This window comes from Agelaius tricolor, unplaced genomic scaffold, assembly GCF_023055355.1.
Source record: "Agelaius tricolor isolate 1412-34295 unplaced genomic scaffold, bAgeTri1.0.p SCAF_13, whole genome shotgun sequence".
NCBI lineage: Eukaryota > Metazoa > Chordata > Aves > Passeriformes > Icteridae > Agelaius > Agelaius tricolor.
The window spans coordinates 12,459,416-12,478,989 of record NW_027269273.1 but is presented as its reverse complement, the minus strand read 5'-3'; the positions used below and the strand labels follow the sequence as shown (position 1 = coordinate 12,478,989).

Below are 19,574 nucleotides of genomic sequence, written 5' to 3'. Positions count from 1 at the left end.
TCAGGAAAAAATTAATGTGCTACTTAGGTTAGTTCTACCTGGAATGGAGTGGAAGCTGTCTCTCTTTTTACAGGACTTGGAAGTACAGTTGTGCCTAATATTTGTCTCAGAAGTCCCATTTATGAGTAATTCCTTTTTACTGATCAGGCAGTCTGGCATGTACAAGCACTTGGTGTCTATCCACCCACACTTTGTCCTTTCTGTCTTCATCTGAAATATTCCACTCTGGGGCTCAGTAATGCAAATTTGATGAACAAATGATATGCTGCAAGAGGGAAAATGCAATATGAAGTTAATGAGTTGGTTGCTGCTGCTTTCCAAGTGCCTGAGCTCTTAGAACAACTCACAAAACCAGAGATTTTCAGTTTTCTTTTAATGTTTCCCAGCTCTTTATGTTAAACTATATGAACTCAAAGTATTGGTGTGGTAAAGCTCTTTTATTCCATTGAAGGAGAAAAATGGGAAAGGTATTACCAGGATATTATTAAAAATACAAGCACACCTGGATTTTTCTAGAACTCTTCAGTGTTCACCATGTACACAGTACTGCTAATCATGACATAGGTTTGTACATTTTTTGAAGGCTTAAAATATACTTTTTCTTTTCCTGGCAATTACAAAGCCTGAAAGACCCCATGGCATTAGATAGGCTCTGAGTGTGAGCTGAGATTTCTCTCTGCCTCAGGTACATGCCATGGGTCTTTAGGTAGGATGCAGTGACCTAGAGCACCAATCAGGATAAAATGTGGTTGTTGTTATTAATAGCCAGAATTACAGCATGGTTATGCCATCTTGCTTGGGTCTGCAAAGCTATCTTCTGTGATTTTCAGTGCCATAAAAAACACTTTTTCTGTTCTATCATCTTTTTCCAGTCAGTTTCCTGGGGCTGCATGTGCAGAAGCTTGAGGATTTTTATGGCAGGAGAAGGAAGAGTCCTTCAAGTTCAGGATGGGCTTTGTTGTGTGTTAGGTTCCAGTGGTGAAAACTGACCTTTTTTGAGCTTAGCAGTTTACTGGAGTCTCTAATGGGATTAGAAATGGAAATGGGAGATAGAAGGGAGGTCTGAGGTGACCAAAGGAGGCAGGTTTTGGTACAATGAAAAATTCAAAGTGTGCCAGCTCCACAACTATGTAAGAGTGAGATGGGTGTTAAGAAAGTCAGTGAGGAACAGGTTACTTCAATCAAAATGGAAAATGGGCCTGGGCTAGAGGAGATGTCAGAGACAGATGAGGTAATTTATGATATGAGTGATATAGAGCATCATGCATTGTGAGTTATTGAGTACAGCTTCCCAAATGATTCCTGATCTCTCATCTTCTCACTCTCCCTTCTTGTTAACTCTTCTCAAGTAGTGCTGCTTGCTTAGCTGTTTCCTTAGACCTCTTTCTTTCAGGATATTCCAGCATTCCCTAACTCTGTTAGTGCTTTTTGTATGAATTAGCATTGATGTGCTGAGGCACTGGGAAAACCCAGTTTAAAAAAAAAACATTAAAAAATATCTTGATTTCTTGTTTCTGGAATACTTCTTTCAGGAGAATAAATGAGGTCAAAACAAATTTTCTATGGGAGGTTAAAATCCTGTGTTCAATATACCTGTACAGTCTGGTGATTACAGCTGCTTTTCACACAGTGTTCTGAAAGGAGAGTTTGTCCCTGCAATTTTGAAGGTGAGAGGAGTAGAATTAAGACTTTGCCTAATTAGTGCTACCTTTCAAAGGTCTATTTTAAGCTGTCTTCCTTCAGCCTCTGAACCATGTGGTAGTTTCCAAAAATGTAATTTAATCATATCTGATTGCTCACTGGAATCTGCAATTAACTTAGGTGCAAGGGAATTAACAGTATTTGCCAGGTGCTTCATAACTTACTGGGAGCTGCCTGTGCCACATATATGTTAACAGTGTTGTTGGCTGTTTAAATTTATTGCCTAGAATATTTTAAGCTTGTGATTGAGTAATTTTTATTGCTTCCTTCCATTTCTATTCTTAGGATGACTCAGATATGAAATACCATGTAATTATATTCTGTATACTATCAAACTATCCCTTGCAATTATGCCACATTGTAGTTGTTCTTTTGAAATATTAGAAGCTACCTATCTAGGAAGTTATTTTTGGGATGCAATTGGTTGCTAGAGTAAAGATGAATTTTCAAGTAATTCTAGATATATGTTGAATTTAAAAAAAAAACCTTGAACTCATTTTTAAAAAGTAGTTCTCATCTTAGAAATCCTCTGAAATCCAATTCCATCAGAAAAAGTAGAAGTGGTTTTAGAAAATAAATTTTTCTGTAGGGACTACATTTAGTTTTAGAATCAGTTCTTGCATCAGTTGCATAATTAAAAATGGGAAGAGAATGGAAAGATTGGCCATCTGCCTGCAGGGAAATAATTTACTTTGTGTTTGGAGTGCATTTCTGAGACCCAGATTAGTACTCTAATCTCTCTCTGAAGCTCTCTTGCATTACAGATTTCAGAACTGCAGGACAATCTCAGGAGACAAAGGCTTTGTACTTCATTTAGTTCTAGAGTTTCGTGAAGGTTGAATTTTGGACTAAAGTAAACCTCAGCTTAGTTCTTGGTTCAGAAGTCATGATTGTTACAAGTTTTCATACCTCAGTATCTGGAGAAGGGGTTTCTGCTGTCTGACATCTCTCTTTGTCACACTTGGAAAGGTGCCACTCATTAGTGTCTGAAATTCCCTGGAAAATTACTGTGAAAAGAATTGTGAAGACAAATATTTTAACTAGAATACTTCCTTAAGCATAGCAGCAACTCTGAGATTTAAAAGTTTATCTGTACTCTGGTGGCCAGGGATTTATCAGAAACTGTGGCTTCAGACCACCACTGAGATGGAAGATATCACAATAAGCCAGCATGAAAGAGAAAAATCACTCTTGCCCAGTGATTTCATCAGGCACTCAAGATGATGCAACTTTCATTTCCCCAGCACAAAGCAGCAAGTGTGTGCCAGAAGCAAAAGCACGAGGGGATCTGCAGTGAGTTCTGCACGTCCCCTGTTACCTGTTATTTGCATTGGAACCAGGAAGAAAATTGCTCAGTCCATTTACAGCTCTTTTTTACTGCTTACAGAACTCAGGAATACTGCCTTTCACTGAAAAGGCTGTGCAGATCTTACATTTCCCAAGGAATAATGCATTCCCATAAAGCTGTCAGATTCTGAAAAAGCAGAAGATAAGGGGAAAACAGCACAAACCAAACAGATTTGACAGTTTATCACTGTCTGAACGAATTGCAGTTGATGCAACCATATCAGAGACTTGCAGGTGTTTAGATTTTGAGATGACATTTGAGACTGTAAAAGTAGTATTTGCAGCAACAGCCTTGATAAATATAATCCTGTCTGAAGCTCTGTGTGCCCCCCATACTGATAGGACTTTAGAAGGGGAGAAAAGGTTCATTTATAACCACATACAAGGAAGTCAACAAAAGTTACTGAAAGCTTTTTTGAGACTGTGAGCTGCCAAAACCAGCTAACTCCTCTAGCCAATATAGATTGCCAAGAGATTTGCACAAAGTGTGTGTGAAGCTCCAGAAAGACCAATCTAGAAATTTGCATCTAAATATTTTGGGTTTGAGTTTTTTTTTCTTTTCTGGTAAAATCTACAAACTTAAGGGAACAATTGTCTGTGGAAACTGGTTTTCTCTCCAGTTTACAGTCTGGAAAAGCCTGATCCTGACTGCTGAAGTGACCCCAAAGACTGGAGAACAGGATATTGTACAGCACTTCCTTGTGTCCATACCTGCTTTTAGACATTTGGCAGGCTACTCTTCTGCTTATAGAGAAGCAAGAGGAACAGTTATTCCTACATTTGCCCCTGAGCTTTCTTCCCTTTCTTCTGCTGCTTTCTACCTGGTTTTGCCTTTCTGTTTTAACTTTCTCTGTTCTCTCCTATTTTCCTTCTTTCTAACCTTTATATAATTATATGTTGTTTTCTTCTTTTTCATTTCAACACTTGTCTAATTCTCATTATTATTGCTAAGTCACTAAAAAGGGCTTCTTTCCTGTCTTGCAGAGTCAGACTGTTTGGAGAGGTTGTCTGTGATGAGTGATTTCCAGAAACACTAACGTGATGGAGTCATGGAACAATCAATGAAGGTTAACTGTCCAGAGGTAATTAAAAACCTCTGTGTTATTTTATTACTATGAAAGCCAAGTTCCTGCCAAGGCCTGTCTTGTTAAGAAGATGCCAAGTCTCAAGGAGATGGTTCAGTAGTACAAGTCATGCTTTAGTAGACTGCTGAGCAGAATGTAATGGATCCTGAGAACAGACAATAGGTAATGCCTGTCTTGAAATAGAACTGGAAGGCAGTGATTCTTTTTGCATGTAAAATACTAGAGAAATGATCTTGCAATGATTATTCATTAAATATTTTTAGATTTCAAGATCCTAAAGTGATGTTTATACATAGGAAAAACTTGCTTCAGGCAGTTTGCAGAGGTTCCTCTAAGTCACTAAAAAAAAAAGTTGATTTTCCAAAAGAAGCAAATACCACTCAGTCTATGACAAAAAATAATATGCTATGCATAGTAAAAATGGAGTAAGTTGGGGTTTATTTTTTCTGGGTTGTTTTTGCTGTGTTTTTAAAATGCTTTTGTTAAGACTTTGCATTCAGCTGGGTTTGCAGAAGTGTTGGTGCAGAGCTCTGCCTGACATTTTGCTCAGGCAGTGCAATAAAGGATGAGCTGGCACTGTTAGAACTCTGCAGGTGGTTGAGTATAGCAGGAAATATACATTTCACTAAGAACCTGGAATTCAGGCTTTCATGTGAACTATCACAAACATGGACCAAGTACCTTAGTGTGCTGATTCTGGGTTTTCAGTGTGGTCCCAAAAATTCATCGCCATTTATTGCTTGAGCTGAGTCTGAGGAGACTTATCACCATCCTTTAATCTTCTTGCAGGTTTTCAGAAAAGCTCTTAATATACTGCTGCATGTTAGAAGTTGTCAGCACCATTGGCAAGCACTAAAGATGAACATGAAGGAGTTGTTCTTTTCTGGATGTGATTAATTCTGGCACAGCACTTGTTCCCATGGCTGAGCCCTGTGTGCGCTGCTGTTCTTGTCAGGTTCGTTATGTGTGTTTTCTCTTTCCAAGGTATTGTGTCTTCACTGTGAAACATTCACTCAGACTCAGATTTGGCAGACAGAGTCTGAATCTAGCAGCATGCTGGTTTCCAGGAAAAAAATAATTTGTTCCTTTGGAGGGAGGGAAGGGATTTGGGTTTTAAAATGCTTCATTGTATTTTATAACACAGAACTTGCTTTATTTTTCTGTATATAATATTTCTTGAGCAGTTGCTTAGGAGTGACCTTGATGATTGCTGAGTAAATTATAACATATTATGTGAAATTTCAAGTTCTGTTCCTAAATGTTAAATTCTAAAAAAGTAATAATAGCTCAGAAGTTAAGATACTCTTAATATGACTGTTGACAAAATGGGGTTTCTTTTCCCAGCTTAGGGCAGTATTTCATGAGTGTATTTTTAAAGTACCTTTTCCCCTCTAAGAAGTCTTGAAATTTTAACATGGCTAAGGAAACTAAGTAGAGACAGGTATTGTGTGTAATCTCCCTGGTCAGCTGAGAGAGACTTGAGAGGAAGCAGAAGGTGTTTAAAGATCTTCTAAATTAGATACTATTTATAGAGATACAAAATCCTATATGGTGTTGAACTGAAGGTTCAACTAGTTCACTCTTCTATTTCTAACAGAGACTACATAAGAAAAAAGATCAAAGAATCTTACATAATTGTATTTCTCATCTCAATTTGCCAGGAAAGCACAGAGGTTGTTAGGACACCAATATGAAGAGGTATTAGTATTCAATACCTGTGCTAACAGTTTCCTGTCAGATTTTCTCATGCTACATAAAGTGAACAATGTAAATAGTTTCTAAATATCAATAGATTTTTATTGCTGGGACCAAAAAAAGCCATAATCCTAAAAATATTGACTGATCAGTAATAACTCTTTGGGTGTTTATATTTGCATTGCAACATAAGTAATTTATAGACAGTTGTTTTTCAGCTTCTGTAATGCCTTAAGACAAATGCATGCTTTTCTGCAAAACCAAAATCCATCATAGCCAGGGCAGATTTGTGGTAAAATGAGGCCAGTTTAGTAATGAACTTGAAGGCTATAGGGATGTTTCTCATCAGTGGTTTCAATACACTGATCCATACTTCTCCTTTTTATTTTGGGCATAATTTATTTTGCTTTACATAATGCTGACATTCTGGGAAACTTTGCCTTCATGAAGAACCTTTAAATGATAACAATGAATATTTAACTATGTGAATAGTTAACTATGGGCTTTTGCCAGTTTAAGAAATAAAATATTCCTCCTCAAAAGCACATTTACATTAGGACTTCCTATTTTGTTGATTCCAGCAAACTTTTGATTTAACACAGATGAAGGATGCCAAGTACATGGTCCAGGAGTCTGAAATTGTGCTTACTCCCAGATTAGATCAGGAAGAGATTGGAGCAGTGATGCCCTCTCATTTAATTCTTGTCATAAGGATTAGGACTTTAGAACAGCTGTCTATTTTTGTCAGCAATATTTGCTGTTCTGAAGCTGCCACCTCAGATGCCTCATGTATGGTGAATGATTATCACTGTTAGGCCTGAGGTGAAACCAGTTTCACAGAAAATAGATTGATGAGTGTATTTTTATAATAGAATCATCTTGAAATGAAAGTAATTCTTCTGTTTCTTGAACTACAATTTTATCTACTGGCAAGTAAGGAATTGCATATTGCAGTCATTCTTATTTCAATCAAATCTGTGTAAGTTGGGATACAGACTTCAAGCCAACAGGAGTGGGGTTTTAACATCATTACTAGGTTATTATATTTATCTGTATGATGAATTCCTGGACTGTGTTATTCCACTTGAATACAATCTTCTGAAAGTTAAGGGTCTGAGTACGAGTTGCTTGAAGCCACAGCAATGTGGCTTTCAGCCAATGTATTTGTAATGTAGTTACTTGTTAAGAGAAAATACCATTGTACATTCTAATCTTCTATACTGCCAGTACTGAAGGAAGCCTCCCTCATCTTTTTTGCTCAGTGAGATAATGTGGCTGATAACCTTTGTATAGTTCAGGGACTTACTTCATTGCTTTCTAATGGAGTTTCTGGAGAGTATAGATTTAGATTACAATGTGGAATGGCCATAGGGCCTCAGGGAAATATGCTCTCATTAATGGACTTGTTAATGGTTATCATTGGAGAGGCTCTAATAGTATCAGATGTAAATGTTGTCAGAGCAGTCCATCTTTATCATGCAGATATGGAGATGCATCATTAATTCACACAGAGATTCTCAGATCCTCAGAGCTGTGCACATTGATGCAGGATGATAAGGTCTGAAGGAAATTAAAAGCCGTCCGTTATCAATTTAATATTTCAGATTTCTGTTTCCAATTAATATGGTCTAAGAGATAGGAGGAATTGAACCACAGCAGAACTGTGGGTCATTCAGAAGAGATCAAATGCAGATTATTGCTCTGTCAGTTCCAGCTTCATTATGCTCATTGCATTCTCTCTGAAAGGTAAGAGACAATGCAAACTTATATCAATGAATTCTCACAGCTGAAAAGTTAAAAACATATATGCAAGCACAAAGTTATACCAATATAAAATAGTTTACAGAATCTAAAAAAAAAATTTAAACAGTTTTTTGGCCTTTTTTCCATTATTAAATTACAATAGTTTCTTTTTCCTTTATCATGACTTTGGGTATATTCATAATGCATTGAACGGAACAAATTATAAAATGTCTCAAATTTGTAGCTTTAGACCCTCTACATTAATAACCTGTTTGATAATTATTTGCTGAAAAGGTGAAAATTCGATTACGAATATTTGGTTTGGAGTTTTGGGGTGGACTCAGGCTTTTTGGGCTAAACACAGCAGATTGTTTCTTTGTAACCCTCTGAAATAGCAGTGTTTTCAGAAAAAAATAAGAAATGCAATTTTTCTGTATGCAAATATAAAGGTAGGTTTTTAAAAATAGTAGCAGATTTATAACTCTGTTGTCACTTGTTTTGGACATAGTGGCTGGGTGCTAAGATAGAATCAAAAATTGGCTTTTCAATGGCCTGTTCTGATATCAGACTGTGTCCTACTGGATGGGTCCCCTAAATGCAAGGGAGAGGGGGGAGTAAAAGAGCAGATATTACAAATTATGGTGGTGATAAGTCCTCCTAAAAGGAGGACAAAGTATGAGTAGATAAATGTCATTTATGCTGAATTGTAACCAGTTGTGGATGATAGAATTCAATTCCAAACTTGCCAAGAACAAATGACAAGGTGTAAAAGACTTTGCTCCTGGAAGGTGAATGGGATATCCCTAATGAGAGATAAACCAGGTGAACAAAGGATGGAGACATTATTTTAGATCAGTGAAGATCAGTGAATGAAGCATGTACATCAGACTGGGTAGCTCTGAGAGGAGCACATGGAATAGGGAAAACATGAACAGCACATGACTGGAACTGGGAGGTCCAGAGATTCTCTTGACTCTGTCTAATGATGTTCCCATGTGGGGGAAAATTTTAAGAACATTTTTTGTGCCTATCTCTGAAGTATAAATCAGCTACAGCATTTATCTGCTGCAAACTATGGAACTGAGAGTTTCACAGCAATTTTTGAAAAGAGTAAATTGTAAGGTCCATGTCTGGAGGATGCTATCTGTATCCAACTGCCAGGTGTTTTTATGGCTACAGATGAAAGGTTGTGGAAAGTGAGGTCTTGCAGGGCTGGAAAAAATTTAAAATTTAGTATTAACATAGGCAATCAGACACTCTTCTTTTATGCAGAACAGCAGTAAGGAAAGTCATCTGTGAAATCAGATCTTAATGCAGCTGTGGTGAGAATTCCCACTCGGTGCTCCCAGCAGCCAGGGTGGAGACACCTGGGCTGGGACTGTCCTGGGTCAGGCAGGGGCAGGTGCCACAGATCCTCTGCTGCTGCTGCTGACACAGGGAGTGAGCAGGAGATAAAACACACAGCTCTTAAGTAAGGCTTCAGTAATTTTAGCTTCATGAGAGGGAGAAACCCTGTAAAAAGCTTTATTTCTAGCATTTCCTGCCCACACTGATGTTCACTTGAGTTTCACATGGCTTTTAAATTATTGATAAATCTATGAAATGAAGGATTCAAATGGTTCATCTCCAATGAACAAGTGCAAACATCTGCTATTGGTCCATACTGCTATAAAATATAATTTTATTAAATTGCTGCTACGTGTCAGAGGAATCAGTGCAGTTTTCCCAAAATCTTACATATTCCTCTGGCATTATTTCTTGTTGCAGTACACTTTGCTCATTTTTGCATCCCCAGACTAAAATATAATGCTCACTTGCTTCTTCTCAACTGTTTGGGCATTGTCTTTGCTGGGGGGCTGCCAACCCTTGCAGGTTTTTGACAATGTGGAGTGTATTGTAAGGCCTGTAACAATTACCTGGCTTGCTGTGAAATTTTGGAGGAGTTGTACATTAGCATTATTTGTGCCATTTTACCTCAGAGGATGTCATCTCAGAGGATGTCTCTCTTATCCAGACTCATTTGTTGTGGGTTTTGTGTTGCAGCCAATGCAAAATACAAAATTTGCCATCTCAGCCTCTTTGTCACACTTGTCACCTGCTTTTAATTTCCTCCTAGGAAGTCCCTTCCTATCCCCATTGTATGGTTCTAATTTTGATAATCCCAGTCCTTCCAGAGCTGTTTCCCCAAAGAAATATTTCACTGTACACACCACTTAGTGTGTTGATATTTCTTGTTAGTATGCAGCGTTGTGTTAGCTCCTCTAGATAACCTTGATAAATTAAAAATTGGCTTATCAATATTCAATCAACCTAGCTCATTTTTCCAAATGTCTGATTTCCTTTCTGTCAGAGCAGAGCTAAAAAGGCACTGCAAAAATAAATGGAATTAAAATTGCATATTTTTCTTTGAAACAGAAATTAAAAATAAATCTTCTGCTAATGCCACCTTAAATGCATTGGTTTATCAACAGTGAAATAACATACAGTGGCAGATATGACATAAAAAATCATTAGTTTTAAGTAATGAGTTGTTCTTTGAATACAGTGAACATCTAATCAAGGCATAATTAGGAAAATTTGGGAAAGCTAGGCTTGGTCTATTCTGTTCTTTGTATAACTATTGACTCTTGCTAATTCTTCTGCATATTTTTTAAAATTTCTAGAGGTTTATATATTCCAGAGATCCGGGAGGTAGGTGGAAGGAGCATCTTGTGGACTTGTAGCATAATGACAGCAGCATAATTTTCATCTTGTGTTTCATTGCCTTTGCAGTTTAGAAAGCCTCAAAAATTTCGCAATCCTTTTGTGTTGCACCATTGCTATTCAGTAGCTCTCTGTGACTGTCCCACTCAGCTGCTTTCACTGCTTGGGACCAGTTCTTGTGTCTTTTGCCCATCACTTTGGTACTTGGAGTATCAGTTATTCCAGGGAAATGACAATGTTGTTCCAGCTGTATACCAAAAATCTGGCAGTGCATCATGTGAAAGGACAGGCTCACAGGAATTCACCAGGCCAAGCTTTGCAGAAGCCCCAGGGGTTTGGGGGGCCTGCACTGCAATGCAATAAATAGACCTGATTGTCAGTGGGCACATGGGCAGCAGCAGCACTGTCACTGAGGGGTCTCACATTCCTCTCTGCTCGAGAATGGCTTCCTTTGGTGTCCTGGCAGGGACCCTGAAGCTCCAGGATGTCCTGTGATGTGTTCCTAAAAACATGGATGTGCTGTTGTTTCTCAATGGCTTCTGAAAACAGTCAGCACTGTCAGTCAACAGAAGGCAAACAGAGGCCAATCCTTCATCACAATATATAGACCTCATTAATTTATATATAGTAAAATATCATTAATTTATATTTTATCATTAATTTATATATAGCCTTGAAGGCTCTAATTCATCCATTAAAGTTTCCTGGGAGTTTATCGGCTAGGTTCATTCTCTATTGTAGCAGCTGTGCTGGAAACAGAGGCCTTCAGCAATTCTTTGGCTTGCTTCTGTTCTGTGCTTTAATGACTTCTAATTTTGTGGTGAAAATATATTCCTTTTTTTGGGGGCTTCTTTTTGGGGTTGTTTTGTTTTGGCTTGTGTTTTTTGTGGGCGGGGGGGGATATCTGTAGATCTTGCATATCTGTGTTCCAAAGTCAGTAATGCATTTTGCTGAGTTCTGCATATTGTACTACAGTTAATCTACATAGGTTTTACATTAAGACAGTTAAAATTATTTCATCTCTGCCAAATTAAAAAACCCAAGGTCAAGCAATTTCCCTAGAATTAATTTATTCAAAATATTTAAACAAAGTCCTCTGGGTTTAAAACCTTAAATTTAAAAGGAAAATTAAAAACCAGTACTTGAAAATTAAGTAAGATGACTTTTGATTAAACCCTGACAAGATTCAAGAGTTTGCTTTGCTTTAAAGGCTCCGGACCATTGTTGCTAATCTTAAAGGAACCAAAGAAAGTGCTTCAGATAGTGTATATGCCCTACAGAGAAAAAAATACAAGGGGGAATGCAGGCAAGGAACTGCTGTTCAAACATTGTATGTCTTCAAGCTGTTGCAGTTTTATATTAGATGAAAATTTGTGTGTGTTTCCCAGTGGGACTGGCAGTGCATTTTTCAAAAGTGAGGAATTGTAAAGCATATACAGCATCAAAGATGCTATTTGATATCATTAAAATCTTGCTCTACTGGTTTTGCTATCATCTGTGGAGAAATGGAACCTAGGAATGACCTTATGGTATTTTGCATCAAAAGCTTCTTTGTACCTTGGTCCAACCACGTTCACCCCGGATTAAAGCTGCCAATTTGAATTCTATAGAACAATGTCCAGTTTTGTTACCAAAACAGTGCAGAGGAGCAGTGCCATCCTGCTGCTGGTGTTGGTGTCCACCAAAAGGATTTTTAGAAGGAGGAAGAAAAAGTGTGCCCATTGCAGAGTTAATTATCATCTATGTTTAGAATGTCTGGTGCTTCTTTAAAGCACAAGCCCTGCAAGTTTTGCACAGTTAATATGTACAGGCTCAGTATATCAGGCTTCTCTGCTATGGCATTCCTGCAAGGGTGCACAGTTTACATCCCTGGAGATGTGTGGTTGTAACTTGTTCCATGTCCTCTGCTTAGTGTAATTAACTTCCTTCCACTGCAAGAAATGGGTTTTTTCCTGTAGGGTTTGGAGTCAGATGGAATCAATGGAAACACCCAAAATTAATAGCTGGTGAGAAGGGGGCCCAGCCTGAGACACTGCACACAGGATGGAAGCCAAAGACTGCTTTAAAGGTAAACAGTGCTTTGTTGTTTGCATTACAGCAGATAGAAAAGAAAAAAACATTTATCAGTAACAGAAGCTTGAAATATGCAAACTGGAACAGAACTGATATTCAGCTTCAGTGGCAAGGAAACTTTGGTAACCACAGTAACAGTAGGCAGATTCAGCCTCGTGAGTTATTCATCCTTGCAACAGGAATTCAGTAGAGCAGTGGTGAAATTTTTTGCTTGTCCTTTGGAAAAGAAAAAGCAGACCCCAAGGATGATAATGGGCAAGAGAAAACTCTTGAGTTTGAATTTTAATAGAAACCCAAGTTTTAATAGAGAGCCCTAAGTTTCCCCACAGTCACTGTCTTGTATGTACCTGGTCAAATGGCTTCACAAGGAAGAACTGAGAGAATAATCTCTTTCCTTCCATTTTGCAGTTTGTTAGCTTAGCTCTGTGAAATGCAGATTTTCATGATACTATACTGGAAGCTGTGCTATTTATGTGCTTCCTTTTAAACAATGTTTGGATTTCATAGTAATTCACATTTTGAAGTCAGCCTTAAAATCTGCACTTCTGTTGATGTATAAGGAATGGTTTTCTGAGGTGTGGAGTAGTGGCATAGCCTGTCAAACCCAAGAGGCTGTCAGTGGCAAGATCCACAATGAGAGAATTCTCTTTCTCCTTTGCAAGAATTCCTTTGTGCAGTATCGGAGTGGTGGAGGGAGAGAAAATTTATGAGAAATTCTTTTTAGCCCTCTATGCACTGGACTTCAGTCCTGGAACTAGACTACAATTATACCTTGAAAAATAAGCTTAACCTTTGATGAGGATGCATACAATTGAATACAAAGCCATGCACATTTTTGGGATAAAATAAGGAAATTTTAAGTTTTGTTTAAACACCTTTGTTCTCAGAAGTTTTCTTTTTATGGTCACAAAGATGTTGTTGCATGAAAAAGTAATTTCTGGCCAGTGATCCAAAATGCATTGCCAGGCACATCTGGGGAAGCAGTAAGGCTGCTGGGAAAGGACCTGCTCACCTCTGGAGTGGGATGGCACTGGTGCTCCTGGCCTTCTCCTGTAGCTCACATTTCACCCTGTGCCTCTCCCTGCAAAGTCCCACTCTCCTCAGCAGAGGCTGAGTGAATTTCTTGGGGCAGGTTGGCAGGGTCAGGCTGCTGACATGCTGAGGTTGGAGAGCCTCAGTGTGCACCTTGGAACCCCTGGGGCATCCACTGGGCTGGCTCTGCCCAAGTAAACCCTCAAAATTATAAACTTATTTTAAAATACTAACAGGCAAGTAATGAAAATCCTCTTTAGACAATTCAAATGCTACACAGAAGATGGTGGCCAGCCAGTGCTAGAAAAGATTGCTGGTGACTCTTATTTTAATATAAGAAATCTAATAACTGAAACTTCTTGCTAGGATGAGAAAAACACTTCTTTGTTTTAATGCTGTATTGTGCATATTTTTCCACTTTAACAACAAGTTTAGCCAAAAAACACGAAAAAAAATCTATAATTAGCTCCAGCTTTACAAGTATAAATCCATGTGCTAGTTAGCCTTTAGTAAATAGCCATTTGTGTTAAATTCATCAAGAATTTCTCATTAAAAACTGAGCACACATGAATTAGCTTGACAGGGAAGAACTGCTGGAGCATTTGCTTGGATTTGGCTCTGTGTGTTCCCAGCCTTTGTCTTCACTGCAAGTGTAGCTGGCAGCTATTTCACCCAGCCTAGCCACAGCCTTGGAGCCCTGAGTGATCTGATTAACAGCTGATGAATTATGAGAACTCGAGCTGTGGCTTGTGCTTGAGGTCCCACTGCATTAAAGCTTTGGTTCTCAGCTGAGTCTGAACTTCATGCCACAGACCCCATTAGCTTGGCTTGGCTGGGCTGGAAGCCTGTATTAAAATTAAGTCTGAGGCATCTGTGATTGGATGGGAGGTAATTCATGGAAAACAGAGATGTGTGCAGCTTTTGCCATACTGCAATGAAAGAAAGCTGAATAAAGATGTGAGGAAGCAGCTCATGAAAAATGTTTAAAGCTGAAATAGATTCACTTGAGGCTGAAGCTCTTTCATTATGGGGTGTCAGAGTAACCCTCAAACAAGGTGCTGCTTTACTTTTTTCTGTTGACACTAGGAAAATCTCCCCAAAAATCTAAAAGTGCTTTTTTTCTTTTCAAAGCACACACACTGAAAGGAGAAGTGAAGGTGATGAAGGAGAATGCTAAAATATGAATAGAAGTTATAATTATAGCAGCCACTATTCTGTTAAACAGAGTTCTCTGTTTTACCATAGATTTCTAAGCTCTCTTGAGGAGCTGAAACACTAAGACTAATTTATTGTTAGCTTTGTTGTAAAATGCTTTAGATAATGAGTTTAATTATTTGATTAAGTGAGATGTTTTCATATTGAGTCATCCAAACCATGGATAGTGAACTGCCTACTATATTTATTGATTTATCTTCATGAGAAATTCAGGTCTTTTTCCGGGTAAGTGTGCGAAGAGTTAAAAAACCCTCATAACATGGAACAAATACTCTATTTCATGTATCTTTCACCTGGTTAAATTTCCTTAGCATTGGCTGATCCACATTACTCTGCACACTTTCCTCTAAAATTTAAATAAATTGAGTGGGGCTTTATTATTACCCCCCGGTTCAATATCACCCAGGCTCAGCTTGATCAAGGCACAAGTGATGGGCAGGATAAGCTAGAAAAGAAGATAAGCACAAAAAAAGAAATTATGGTATTGCCAGAAATGCCTTAAAAATGCTCATTGGAACACATAGAAATAAATTATGTTACAAAGAACATTTTGCCTCCCAACCTGTGGATATTGCATTAAGCTCCTACTTTGTTTCCAAGTCTATTTATAGTTCCTAGATTATGTGAAATCCTTATGAAATTGTTTAGTACCCATGGTTACCAAACACGTTTCACAAACTAACACAATTCTAATGCTGTGATATATCAGCAAGTTTTTTCTCTTTTCCTAGCCGTAGGTTTCTGGTAGAAATCCTCAGAGGTATAGATGATAATAAAACCCAAAAATATTTCCTGCATTTGCAGTAAGCTGTATTTAACATTACCATTTCTGCATGGCTTTACTGTCAGTGTGGTATTGTGGCACCTTGGAAGCATAAATGTTCTTGGCCTGCCTTGTATTCCAATGAAATGTGTCAGTCTTTAGGTGCTGCCATTTCTAAAGAGATCACAGCTAAAAAGCCTTCGTGCCTAAATCTGAACAGCACCTAAACCACATAAAACTTCCTTTATACTGTCCTTTTCTGTTGCAAATGTAAACAGACAACAGCAAGTGTTGCAGCTGTAATAATTCTCATGCCAGAGGTCCTGTGATATTTTCTTATTGTGGTAGGATTCACACATTTTTTAATGTTTTGTTCTTTTCATCTGATGATTCAGGAAACGTGTGAAATTGAGGCAGGGGTGCTGTGTCTTACGAGTTCTCTGTGATGTAAATATAGGATATTCACCAAAGACTTTTCCCGCTATGAATGATGCCCTGTGAAGGGCAGAAAGCTGGCACAATTGACATAAGACAATGAAACTAAAGCTATTTCTCACTCCTGTTATTTTTCCCCTCCTTTTTAATGCTTTAAGCCATTATTTGCTTTTAATTTTGTCCCTCTCCCATTTTGACACCTCTGAAATGTATCTCACGGACAAGAATTGTGTGATTCCAAGGAGCTACAACAGAAAAAAATAATAATATTTACAAACTGTCTTATTTACTCCTTTGCTGTTTTCCTCTAAGGATCCCTTCATAGCCCTACGTATACATCTAACTAAATCAAGTGGCAGAAGCCAACATGACACCCATATGTGCAGTAATTAGCAGGTACAGGCTGATTGCCATCAGAAGTGGGTAATGTTTCAGGACTAATGGGCCGTCACAATGGGAGGGCATTACAGCCTCGGCACCTCTTTGGTGCAGTAATGTCATCCTGGGCGTTTTCTGCTTTTCTTGCAGACAACAGCTTGAAATACGATCACAGCTAAACCAGGTAATCCACCTGATCGAAATCTGCTCGCTAAGGAAAAACACTTGGGAAAAGCAAGCATTTGGAGTAGCGTTAGTAGTTCAAAAGTATGTTAAATCATTTAAGGCTTGTATAGTTTTTCCCTCCACTCATGCTACTTGTTTGTTAAATAAAAGCTTCCAGGAATCCATTCAATTCACAGGAGAGCTACAAAGCTGATGTTTGTGTCCATTGCTGTGAACTGTTTATTATATTGTTGCAATTCATCTCCTCCTTCAGATCTGTGTGGTAGCTGATCAACACAATAGTTGGAAACACATGTGAAATGCCGATTGCTCGGTAGATTTTGGAAGGGGGGGAAGTAAATAGTTCTCATGGAGCTTTATTTGTAGGACATAGATCATAGTTGCATTTTATCATTCTCTATAAGGAGTACACAGGGATTGGTAGGTGCAGTGGTTTTATTTTTCAGTGGATAAAAAATAATTCTGTTCTGTTCAGTGCTGCCATTGTTCTGTTCAGTGACTGGAGTAGGTAGGGAGAGGATCATTGCTGCTTCTGGCCCTGGCCTGGCTGCTTTCACAGCCTGCCAGGTGCTGAGCCTCACCTGCAGCAGCAGCAGCTCCTCTTCCACCCTGCAGCCTGGGGCTTGGAGCCAGGGGAGTTATTTTGCAAGGGCTCGTGCAGAGTGCCTTCCCATCAGGGGACGGCTAAACAAAGATCCACTCTGTGAGTTGCTTAGGAAGGCAGAGACTGTTTATGTCCTGCAAAACACATTATAGCAGGGATAAAGAGTATTTTCCCTACTCTTTTTAGCCTGCCTCTGAAGCTTAAACAAACTTGCCTTAGCTAGACCATGGAAAGTCTGCCTGTGGAAGGAAGATATCTGATATCTTGAGATACAGGATGCCAACAGCTATGAGCCTCACTCTTCATTTTATTCCTGCCTTGGGAACAGGCCGTGCAAGCAGACCAAGAGTTGGCAGTGGGGAATGACTAAGCAGAAAACAGGCAGCTGCTCAGAAAGTCAAAGTCAGGATGTCAAAATTCCTATGTGGCTGCACTGCATTCCTCACCCAGCCATGGAGGAGCTCTAAGCCTGAAGCCCTAACAGAGGAACTGGCACCCAATAAGGCCAGCAAAGGGTCTGTGGTCAGGGTGTGGTGGGCTGCTGGAGGCAGGAGCCTGGCTCCCTCCCCTCTTCCCCAGCTGCAATTGCTCTTTGCTAAAAGCTCCTCGTTAAGGCCCCTTTCTTCATGAGCTCCAAGTTATCCAAAACTGGGATGTGTCTGCTCAAATGCTTAGACTCTGTAAATCCAGGGCCATGCTGAGGTGCCAGTATTTGTGATCTGAGCCTCAGAATACTGTAGACAATCTGATCTCAGCATCTGCTGTGTGAGATAATTGGTGTGTCTTGGCTGTGAGTCTGGTGTTAGGCTGAGCAGAAAGATGAACACACTGTGCAGATTAAGGTGAAGCCAAGAACAACATTTCCGTGAATGCGGCTGGAAGTGAGTTTGTCCACAGCATGATCTTGCAAATGTGATGTCTCCCCATGAATCATTCACTCTCTTTCTTCCAGATACTCTAGACTTCCAAGTAGTTTTGTTTCTTTTGTTATTTATGAGGAAAAATACCTATCCCTGTGTTTACAGCCTCTAGACACAATTCTAAATGTCACCATCATCTGAGCCGTGTGAACCATGCGAGTTCACCCCCATTGTGCACTTACAGGGCCAGACTCTCTTAACGAGCTTGATTGGATCTGTTTGCCTAAAGTTTGGCACTACATCAAGTGTGATTAAACCTATACCTACAATCACAGAGCAGTAGAAGGAATAGCAGGAAAAACAGATACTCAGGAAAACAGTTCATTGGAAGAGAAGTGAATGATGCCCACTTTGAACATGAGGTATTTGATTTATAGCGATTTATGGTTTAAAATCTATGTGCTTTCAATGCTATTTGCAAGTGTAAATAATAGTTGTTAATATGAGGCCTTTCTGTGGGCTCTCAGTTGTGCTATTAGAACAGCAGGATCACAACAAAAGTGATCAGATGAAACATTTCTTTAATTGTAAGTTTTAATTGTAAGAGTTGTTTTAATGTCACTTTCTCTTTTGTGAATTGGGGCTGACTGTGTCCAGACACTCATGAAGGCCAGTACACCTTCAAGTCATTTACCAGAATTTTGAAGCTAAACATATTGGAGTCTCAGTTGACTTCCTTTTGCCTTGGCACAAACCCTGAGATAACTGTGATTGGAACTGAATATTTTAGTTTCAGATTTCCCTGTTCTACAAAAGGAAGAACACCTATCTTACTGTGATCCTAGAAATTCTTAAAACCATTCTAGAGACGCTTGTGCTCAGATGTAATTTCTACTGTAGTAACTGAGTTTTTTTGTGAATTACTTGCAAACCTCTCTGAAGCTCTTGACTCTCTTATTTTCTGTTGTGATTATTCTTCCTCCCTCTTTCTCTTTTTTTCTTTTTTGTTCCCCTGCCAATGCAAAGCACATTTTAAAGTCACATTTTCCAGACATGTACTGGGGAAGATGGATCCTAAAATATGAGTTTAAATTCACTCTCTACATTTTTACAGGGCTCACTGCAAATCCTGTGTACAACAAAAGAGACTTTGCATCAGCTCTAACAGATTTCAGCTGGAGAAAACATTGTATTTTCCAGTAAAATGCTGTGTCTCCATCCTCTTTTTTTTTCTTCACTCTTAATTCTCTCAATTTTTTTAAGGTTTTTTTTTAAATCTGGATGCTCTTTGCTTCACTTTTCTCCCTATTTTATTTTTTCCTAAGTGGGATTTGATCCCAGTAGAGCTGGGGTTCAAGATGATATTTTAGGAGCAGAATATGACTGAACAGCTCATTAACTACAGTGAGTATATTTATCTCTTATGAAATAATCCCATACTCAAAGTGAAAATGTTAGTTTCACTTTAGAAGATGCTGTTCACACTTATGTAACTTTATTGTTTAATAAGAAAAAAAAAGACCTAGAAACTTGCTTTTTTCATACTTGACAGTATGAACAGCAGTTTCACACTGTAAATCATACTGCATAATACTGCAGTTTCACACTATAAATCTGTAAACCATAAATTATAAATAGAGCCTATAGCTACATGTCTGTGTGCCATTACCACATTTTTATAAGTTTTTCCTATAGTAGTTTAACTCTTTTTTAGAGTTTCTCCTGCAGGTACTGCAGGTAGGTGATGATTTTCT

The 19,574-nt window shown here is 38.6% G+C and overlaps 1 protein-coding gene across 1 annotated transcript in view; it reads left to right on the top strand.

The window, feature by feature from the left end:
• Nucleotides 1–19,574, top strand: part of SFTPD (surfactant protein D) — a 76,687-nt gene that overhangs the window by 8,750 nt on the left and 48,363 nt on the right. The window contains exons 4-6 of the mRNA XM_071438759.1: nucleotides 4,033–4,130; nucleotides 4,923–5,088; nucleotides 12,233–12,342. The gene's annotated coding sequence lies outside the window, so the exon portion shown is untranslated. The remainder of the gene's footprint in view (nucleotides 1–4,032; nucleotides 4,131–4,922; nucleotides 5,089–12,232; nucleotides 12,343–19,574) is intronic.